Source organism: Nannobrachium achirus, assembly GCF_963921795.1.
Source record: "Nannobrachium achirus genome assembly, chromosome: 11".
Lineage (NCBI taxonomy): Eukaryota > Metazoa > Chordata > Actinopteri > Myctophiformes > Myctophidae > Nannobrachium > Nannobrachium achirus.
In genome coordinates, this window is record NC_137820.1 from 15,211,914 (window position 1) to 15,220,520 (window position 8,607).

Sequence of the window (8,607 nt, forward strand, 5' to 3'; positions counted from 1 at the left end):
TATTTGGATTTAAGAGCATCCTAATCTGTTTCCATCTGTGTGTCCGTCTGTCCGTCTATAGCTGAAGTATCTTGAGAACCAGCTTCAAACTTGCTCGAGTGTCAGGGCGACCTGAGGGAGTGCCGTGCTCCTCCTCGAGTCTGTCAGATAGGCGGTTGTCTAAAGTAGTGACATTTTTCAATACTCAAGTAAAGTAAAAGTACAGCACCTCTCCTACTTGCGTGAGTGTCAGGGCGACCTGAAGGATTGCCGTGCTCCTCCTCGAGTCTGTCAGATAGGCGGTTGTCTAAAGTAGTGACATATTTTCAATACTCAAGTAAAGTAAAAGTACAGCACCTCACCTGTTGGCTACTTGAGTACATGTACTTAGTTACTTTCCACCACCGATTGGACAGTATATAACTAACAGGGAGCAGCTGGACTCATTCAGTTTGAGCACATGGTAAATGTTTAGTGTTTAGTGCACTAGCGATGTGCCCCTAAGAGAGGAATATTGTGTAATGGGTTCTGACTTAATGGACACACAGTGTGTGCATGTCTCATTTGATATACAAAGGCAGCTCATACTGTACAGGCTATACATAATAGTGGATATTGAACATTAAAGGAAAAAAAGCAAGAAAATGGAGACCCTTCCATGTGATAATGAGAGCTTTGACCCTGGGGGAGGTTTCTTATCTCCCTCACTCTTGCACGCACGCACACACTACTCTCTCCTGCTTTCTCCACCTCTTCCTATTGTCTCTTCATTTATTCTGTTATCGCTCCTCTCTATCCCCCTTTCTTTCTTTCATTCTTTCGCTCTTCTCTCACACTCTCCGACTGAAACACCTCCTCACTCTCATGCCCTCTCTCCTGTGGGCTATTGCTTTGAGCACATCTGGGTCAGAGGCAAGCATTTACAGTACAGTATATTGAGTGTTTGAACTCCCTTTTTTATGTACTGTATGCATTTAAATGGATGCTCTCATTCACACTCCCTATGCTGCCTTTATAAGGCACCACCAATATTTTTGCTTGTTTGTGTTACATGCCCCAGTCTAGGGGTACAAGGTTATGCAACATTAGTAAGGCAAAGGGTAGGTGGAAGAAGTATTTTTATTATAACTTCTTTTAGGTGAGTATTTAGGGAACAGTTTACAAATAATGAATGGATGGAACAAAGGAAAAACAATTAACAATGAATCAAAATATAACTACCCTGCAAAGAAAAGAAACAAGCAAAATGAACTAATCCTAAACTTATATATTAACCACTAAATAACTAAACTAGACCAAATCAAAATTACAGGAGATTACTAAACTAACATAACTACACTATTCTAAACTATCAAAACATGAGCGATTACAAGAAGCAGGCAGTGGTAGCTACGTGTTAGCTGAATGCCACAACCTAGTTGTGGGTTTAAACAAAGTCAAGTTCAAGTTCCCAATGTTCTCAAAGCTCACAAAGTTAAGAATGCTATACGCTAAGCAGTAAGCAGGTTCTACAACGCTAACATGGCAGAGGGAAACTACTACAGAGAGTAGCTCCCAAAGCTGCAGCAGTATGTGAGTGACATTATGCAGGTAGACAGCATGTTTCCCCATGGGCAGGGAGAAACAGACTGACGAGGAGCTCTGGGCTGGCAAGGCTTTTGTAGGGAGGCCCCGCAGGTGATTGGACCAGGTGGAATCAGGGTGTAGCTCTCCATCAAGCTCAGCTCACTCAGGTCTCCTCCAAGTTCAGGTCTCGTCTCCTCCCACTCCAACACAAGGCCAAGACCTAAACTGACACTAGTATGAGTATATGTGGACTCCAACCAATATTGGGAACAATAGTAACGTAATACTAAGGATAACTAGAAAATAGTAATATAGAAAAATAGTAAATTACATAGGGATGTAACAGTTTGTAATGCAGAAGGCACGTTGTTTATCGCCACTTGTAAACGCTGACCTGCAAAATCACCACCTTTTGGCAAAATTAGTTGTTCTGAAATCTGAATACAATATATTCCATCCACACAAATCACGTAGATCCCATTAAGCGATTTTAATTCTGAAAGCCCCCCCCCCTTTTCAGAATTGAAACTTGGACTGGGATTTGCTGGCTTCCCTATCATTCCTATTTGCGTGTGATACTTCCCAGCGAGACTTGTGAGAAGTGGCCTTCACTATTAATATGCTATGCACCTGGCAGAGGCCCAATCAAACTGGTAAACTCAAGCAATCTCAACGGGAGGGTATTGGATTTCAAATCGCCACGCCAAGTATGCAAGAAAAAATCACGTCAAAGAAGAAGTCTGTGGGACTAATGAACGGAGATGTGTGGTACAGTTGGCAGACAAAGGCTCTTACGTCAAACCCAGTGTTATGTAAATAGCACAATCTGGCCAGGGTGATTTTATGATTTAGAATTCCTCATGTCGCAGAGTGACATGTATAGCAGGGGTTTTCAAAGTGGGTGACGGGGCACCCTGGGGTGCGGTGATGGCAGTCCAGGGGTGCCGCAAGATAATTTGATAATATTTGGAATTCATTTGGACACTAAAAAGTTATTTTCAGTCAGTTCTAATCAAAATAGCTATTATCTCAATATTTTCCTCGCAACATAATCGCTAAAATATGGCATAAATATAAGGTTTTGGGAGTGAAAATTATGAATACTAGCCCTTACCCGTTCAAAGATATGAGCTCCGAAATGATGTGCAGTGTGTGGATTATGGGATGTGCACTGTGCACACAGTATATGAGGGATGGAAAGTAACTTTAACTGGTGCTTGCATGCTAATATGTAGGAGCATCAATGTAAGAAATACCCGTTCCATTTAACGGCTACAGAGATACTGTGTACCGATCTGCATGATTTTGGACAACATCTGTAACAGGGCCCCCCCCCCCCCCGTGTGTGTGTGTGTGTGTGTGTGTGTGTGTGTGTGTGTGTGTGTGTGTGTGTGTGTGTGTGTGTGTGTGTGTGTGTGTGATTGTGCATGGCCTGAACAACAGCGCCCCTCCCTTAACATGTGTGGTCACAAAAGGTACTGTAGGCTAAATAGATATAGATACACCATAAAAATGCTATTATACAGCATACGATTTGTGAAAGTGACAAACGGGCTTCACAGTTCTGTCAGGTGTGTTCATATGCTGATGGTGATGCGATTTCAGATCAATTGCTCCAGCCACCGAGGAGAAACGCTGGGACAGACAGACACTCACTCACTCACTCACTCAGTCAGTCAGACATTCGCAAAATTATAGTATAGATAATGTAGGGGTGCCTCGGATGAAAATAATATTTATAGGGGTGCCCTGAGCCAAAAAGGTTTGGGAACCCCTGATGTATAGTAATAAAAGTTGAAGAGAATCAATCTACAGTGAGCAACTTACTTCATATTACATGTAATGTTTTGTGTAGCGTAAAAATGACTCATGGTGAAATCATACATAATTATATTATTACCATTATTTGTTAGCCATCATTCAGCAATCTTCACCTTATTGTAAACCAAGGAGAAAAAATGTGATATTATTAACTGAAAGTTATAAATATCATAAAATAAATGTATTTCACAATTATTCACCATTGTGAGTAGGCTACGTGTAATTTACATGTGAATGCTGTAGGGGAGGAGGAGGTGGAGGACGAATGTGTGAATACCATGACACTAGACTCCAGCACTCTCACTCTAACTCTCTGTTATCCCTATGTTCTACTACTGTGCCCAAAACAATCGCAGATCTACAAGGTCACGTCAAATTGTGACACGTTTGGTTGAACGGCTATTTTCGGCATGGGACACCATTCTATGACTTTGTATTAATCAGGCTTTAGTGCCCCTCTGTGTATTATTCTCCCCTTTCCCAGTCCAGTCGCCACAAGGCACCCAGATATTGGATTCTTAGATAGATGGGAGAGTAAACGGACGACAGGTAAGGTAGATGGATTCACAGAGATGGTAGTATGGATGGGTTCAATGATGAAAACAGGAAGCAAAAATCCCTCTCTAGTGACCATGTGTAAGAACGTTATTGTCCATCAAATTTTGCATAAAATGGAAATGTGTCTTCGGCATACAGGCAGTCAGTCAATATACAACAATAAAACATACATAGAATACACAATGCATTAAAAACTCTAAAATGCATCCCATGACATACATAGCAACAGTGATCAAGAGCTGTAGGGGTTGGAACTATGCAAGCATTTTCTTATTTAAAATCTCCACTGCAGTTAGCACAAATGATGTCTTGTAAGCCTTCTTCTTTGCAAGAGCGGTAACAGCTCAAATGAGGGGCGAGGGTGTGTAGAGTCATTATAAATGTGAATTGCCTTTTTGGTTATGGTGCGGTTGTAAATATCCTGAAGTTGCAATTGTTTGTTTCCAATGATCTTACTTGCCTGATTAACTACCTGTGTGAGCTTGTTCCTATCTCTAACTGAGAGGTTCCTAACCTGACTTGCGTCAGATGGTGGCAGTAGTGCGTAGGCTACCGCTCTACTTTACCATCTGAGATCTCTCGGTGGGAGTTGATAACGCTCGTAAAGCCCCGGGCCGGACCAATCAGCGGCAGCTACGGGCGGGCTCTGAGCGGCTCTGAGCCAATAGAGTCTGATTGCAGACCACGTGGATGCAGACAGGCCAATATGAGTGGTTGGAGTTGGCACTCCCAGACTGTGACAGAGAGACGGCCACATCCAATCATCTGCTAAAGAATTTCAAAAAATGGCCCGCCCCTTACATCGAGTCTGCCCCGAGAGGTTCCCATACCAGGAAACGATGATAAAAGTGAGAACGCTCTCAGTAAGTGACCTATAGACCATGGTCAGTAAGTGACCTATAGACCATGGTCAGGGTGTGTTTGCTAGCATTAAAACTTCTCAGTTGCCTGAGGAGGTAAAGCCGCTGCCTTGCCTTTTTGGAGCGGTGAAAGCCGCTTCCAAGGAGTGGCTTTGTGTGTCCCGTTCATGTCCATATATGGTAATTTCAGTCCAGAATGAACAGGTTTTATCTGTCCCGTACATGTGTGTCCTGTGTGTGTCCCGTTCATGTCCATATACCGGTATGGCCATTCCAGTCCAGAATTAACAGGTTTTATCTGTCCCGTACAGCCAGAATATGTGTGTAACTTCCGTCCCGGTCTGATGATTGGATGATTAAAAATGTCCAATGAGACCATACTTTGAGGATTGGTTAGATTAGATTAGATTAGAGTTTATTGTCATTGTAACAGTACAGTACAGGTACACAGGCACGGTTTCATTTGTCAACGATCAACTCATTTTCAAAGAACAGTACACATACAAGTACATTCACAGTACAACGAAAATGTATTTGTGCATTTAAGGGAGCACGCTGCTGCCATCCAGTACATACAGTACCACGGCGCTGCTATAACCCAAGACTTATCAAGCTTCACATGATAATTCGGCCCTCCAGATAAAATCATTCATTCATTCAGAATTGAAAGAATGTATAGATCACAGAGTTCATAGCTCTAGAACACATAGAATAAAAGTTCACCGCTTCACTTCGAACCGAGGTTTGATTTTTATGCTATAAACACAATCTGTTACAAGACAGTTCATCTGAAAAAAAGCCTTTAGCCTTCTTTAAGGCCTGTCTTTCTACTGTGCACATTGTTAAACTGCCTTCTAAGTTTCATGATTAGATGAAACTTCACATCAAAGCAATGAAATAAAATACAATAATCCACACATTTTAATGTAGGCAGTTGAACTCCTGACATGGTTAAAACCCTGCAGCTGACTTCAGGCGTTCTGAGATGGGGTGGTTCACACCCTCGCAACTGAAATTGTTTTGTCCCATTGGCAACACTTAGCTAGGAAGCCTTTAATAAATATCAACTACCACCTACAGGCACTCCACTGCCACCAAGAAAAATAGAAAATATTTTTTTTCTCCCATATTCCTCCCACTATACATTTTTATGTTTTTTAGCATACTGTAAGCTACACAGTTTTACAGCTTCAACCTCACACGTAATCAGAAAAGACTTAGCATCTTGTTTTGACTTATCCTCATATATGTCATGTGTGACTTGTGTCTATCTTCCCTGAGAACATTTACCAAGTAAAATGAACAGGCTGTTGTATTCATTTGGGAGGTCCATTCCTGTGTCTTTGTAATCAGGTAAGAAGTAGGTAGCTAGAAATAGGCCTATATGTCTCAAATGTCTCAAATATAATTGGACATCGCCTGAGGCACTTAAGCCACTTTTGCTTAGCTGTCAGCTGCATCATACTTTCAAATGTATCCACTGCTCTTCCTATCTCACTCTCTCCTCCACACCTCTGCCTTGTTGTCTATGTGTGCACCTCAGTCTTTTCTTACCCGCCGCTTTCTCTCTAACCTCAAACTCTGTGTGATAGGTAACCTTTGAAAGGGCACAGTTTACCTTCGCACGACGCAGACACACACGACACAAAGAAAGTCAATACTCATCCCTGCCACACCAAGGGAAGCAGAGCCATTGTGAAAGTTTGATATTGTTGGCTGTAAAACAGAAGTGTGTGCCTGAGGCTGTAGCACCTCTGAGATCTCTCCTGTCCCCACCAGCACACTCTTTGTCTTGTTGTCTGTGTGTACTGTAATTAAAACCTGAATTATTGATGCACGCACACACACTTCTACGGGAAAAGAAAACAAACAGACATGATACTGACTACCCAAACGCACTCACACGTGCAGCTATTGTTGATTACCCATCGCCTATCTCCATTTGTCAACACCTGGCAACCTTGTACCAACACCGATTTGCTTTCATTTGATTGAGCTGTTGATATGTGGATACTATATGTGTACTATAGACCAGGGCTTCCCAAACTTTTTTCTCAGGGCACCCCATAAATATCTTTTTAATCCGAGGCACACCTACATTATAATTTTCACTCCCAGCACCGTATATTTATAGCATATCGTCATTGTCGGGTGGAAACCTTGTATGTCCAAAACCGTTCGTTTTGTATTTATCATCTATAAAATGTACTAAATTAGTGAAAACAGCCGATCTACAAGCACACAACGCCTCGCATCGCGAGGCGTTGTGTGCTTGTAGATCGGCTGTTTTCACTAGTTTTGTGCGACAGTCTTGTATGATGAAGCAGGGCTTTGCTTTGCCAAAAGACGTACACATTTGAAACTTGGAGATACGAGGTTTCTGCCCGACAGTGACAATATTTGAGTGATTATGTTCATTCAATTCAATTCAAAGAACTTTATTTTCCTTTCGGAACTTTGTTTGTGCAGTGGTTAAAAAGACAACATACATTCATGGTACATAAAAACAGAAATGTTGCTACAATAAACTAGACCAGGTCAACCTGGTTGTGCCAGACCCCCTGTCTGTCATCATCATTTATGACATCATGCCTTTTGTAGGCATGTCATCATCATGTCATCATCATATATACCCTTTATATAGAAAACCCGGACAGACATTTGCTTATGTAGGCCTACCCATTTCATGGGTCTGGCAAACACTGTTTAAAAAACTAGTTCTTTAAAGCATAATATAAAAATCACACCCGTGTGAACTGAGCGGTGGTTTACCCACCAACCCCCCCCCCCCCCCTTCCCCCCTGTGTGTGTGTGTGTGTGTGTGTGTGTGCGTGTGTGTGTGTGTGTGTGCCTGGTCTGGCCTGGCCTGAAAACAGCGCCCCTCCCTTAACATGTGTGGTCAGAAAAGGTACTACACCACAGGCTTGAGGCTACATACGGACGCACCCACCCACATACACGTCTACACACACGGCCACGTATAGGAGCGGCGTGACCACCGCTCAAAAATATATGTAAGAGCAATGTATAAATAAGTAAATAAATAAATAGGACACGTAATGATCTGCAACTTATATGCCCGCTAATGTCCACCAGGTGAGGGGAGGGGGGGGTCTATAGCTCAACGTTCATGGGGGGGGGGGGGGGGGGCTGTCCAGGCACCCTCCACCAGACCTAGCTGTTCAACAGTCTGATGGAGGCGGGCACAAAGCTATTTGAGCCCCTTCTTTTAAATTCAGAGGCCCTATGTTGCCCTATGTTGCAAGGAAAACGTTGAGATAATAGCAATTTTGGTTAGAACTGACTGAAAATAACTTTGTACTTTAAGTTTAAAATTATACTAAATATTTTTTCAAGTGTCCAAATAAATTTCAAATATTATCAAATTATCTCGCGGCACCCCTGGACTGCCGTCACTGCACCCCAGGGTGCCCCGTCACCCACTTTGAAAACCCCTGCTGTAGACTGTATCTAATTAGGGGTTCAAGCCTGAAACCCTATTGTTTTTGTGCAGATTTGTCAATGGTTGCAGATTCCAGTATAAGAAGGTAAATGGTATTTTCATGACAAATAATTGGATGGTAATAATAATTAAAGGTTGGAATTTAAAAAAAGAAACGCTGTGAGTCCAATTTACACAAAACTACATCCATCTATCCTCATTCAACAAATCTGTTCTGAGTTCTGAAATTGACCAATAGAGGGTGTCAATATTGCTCTAATCTCTCAAGACAGTCTGCATCACTGCCTTAAACAAGTAATGTTGTTAGTATGAATAAACCAGGGGATGAGCCAAAACGAGTTTCTGTGGTGCCCCAGAGAC

The 8,607-nt window shown here is 42.2% G+C and overlaps 1 protein-coding gene across 1 annotated transcript in view; it reads left to right on the top strand.

The window, feature by feature from the left end:
• The window catches only part of LOC308294849 (voltage-dependent calcium channel subunit alpha-2/delta-1), a gene marked incomplete at both ends in the record, with an annotated part of 206,923 nt that overhangs the window by 33,095 nt on the left and 165,221 nt on the right, over window positions 1–8,607 (top strand). The window lies entirely within an intron of this gene.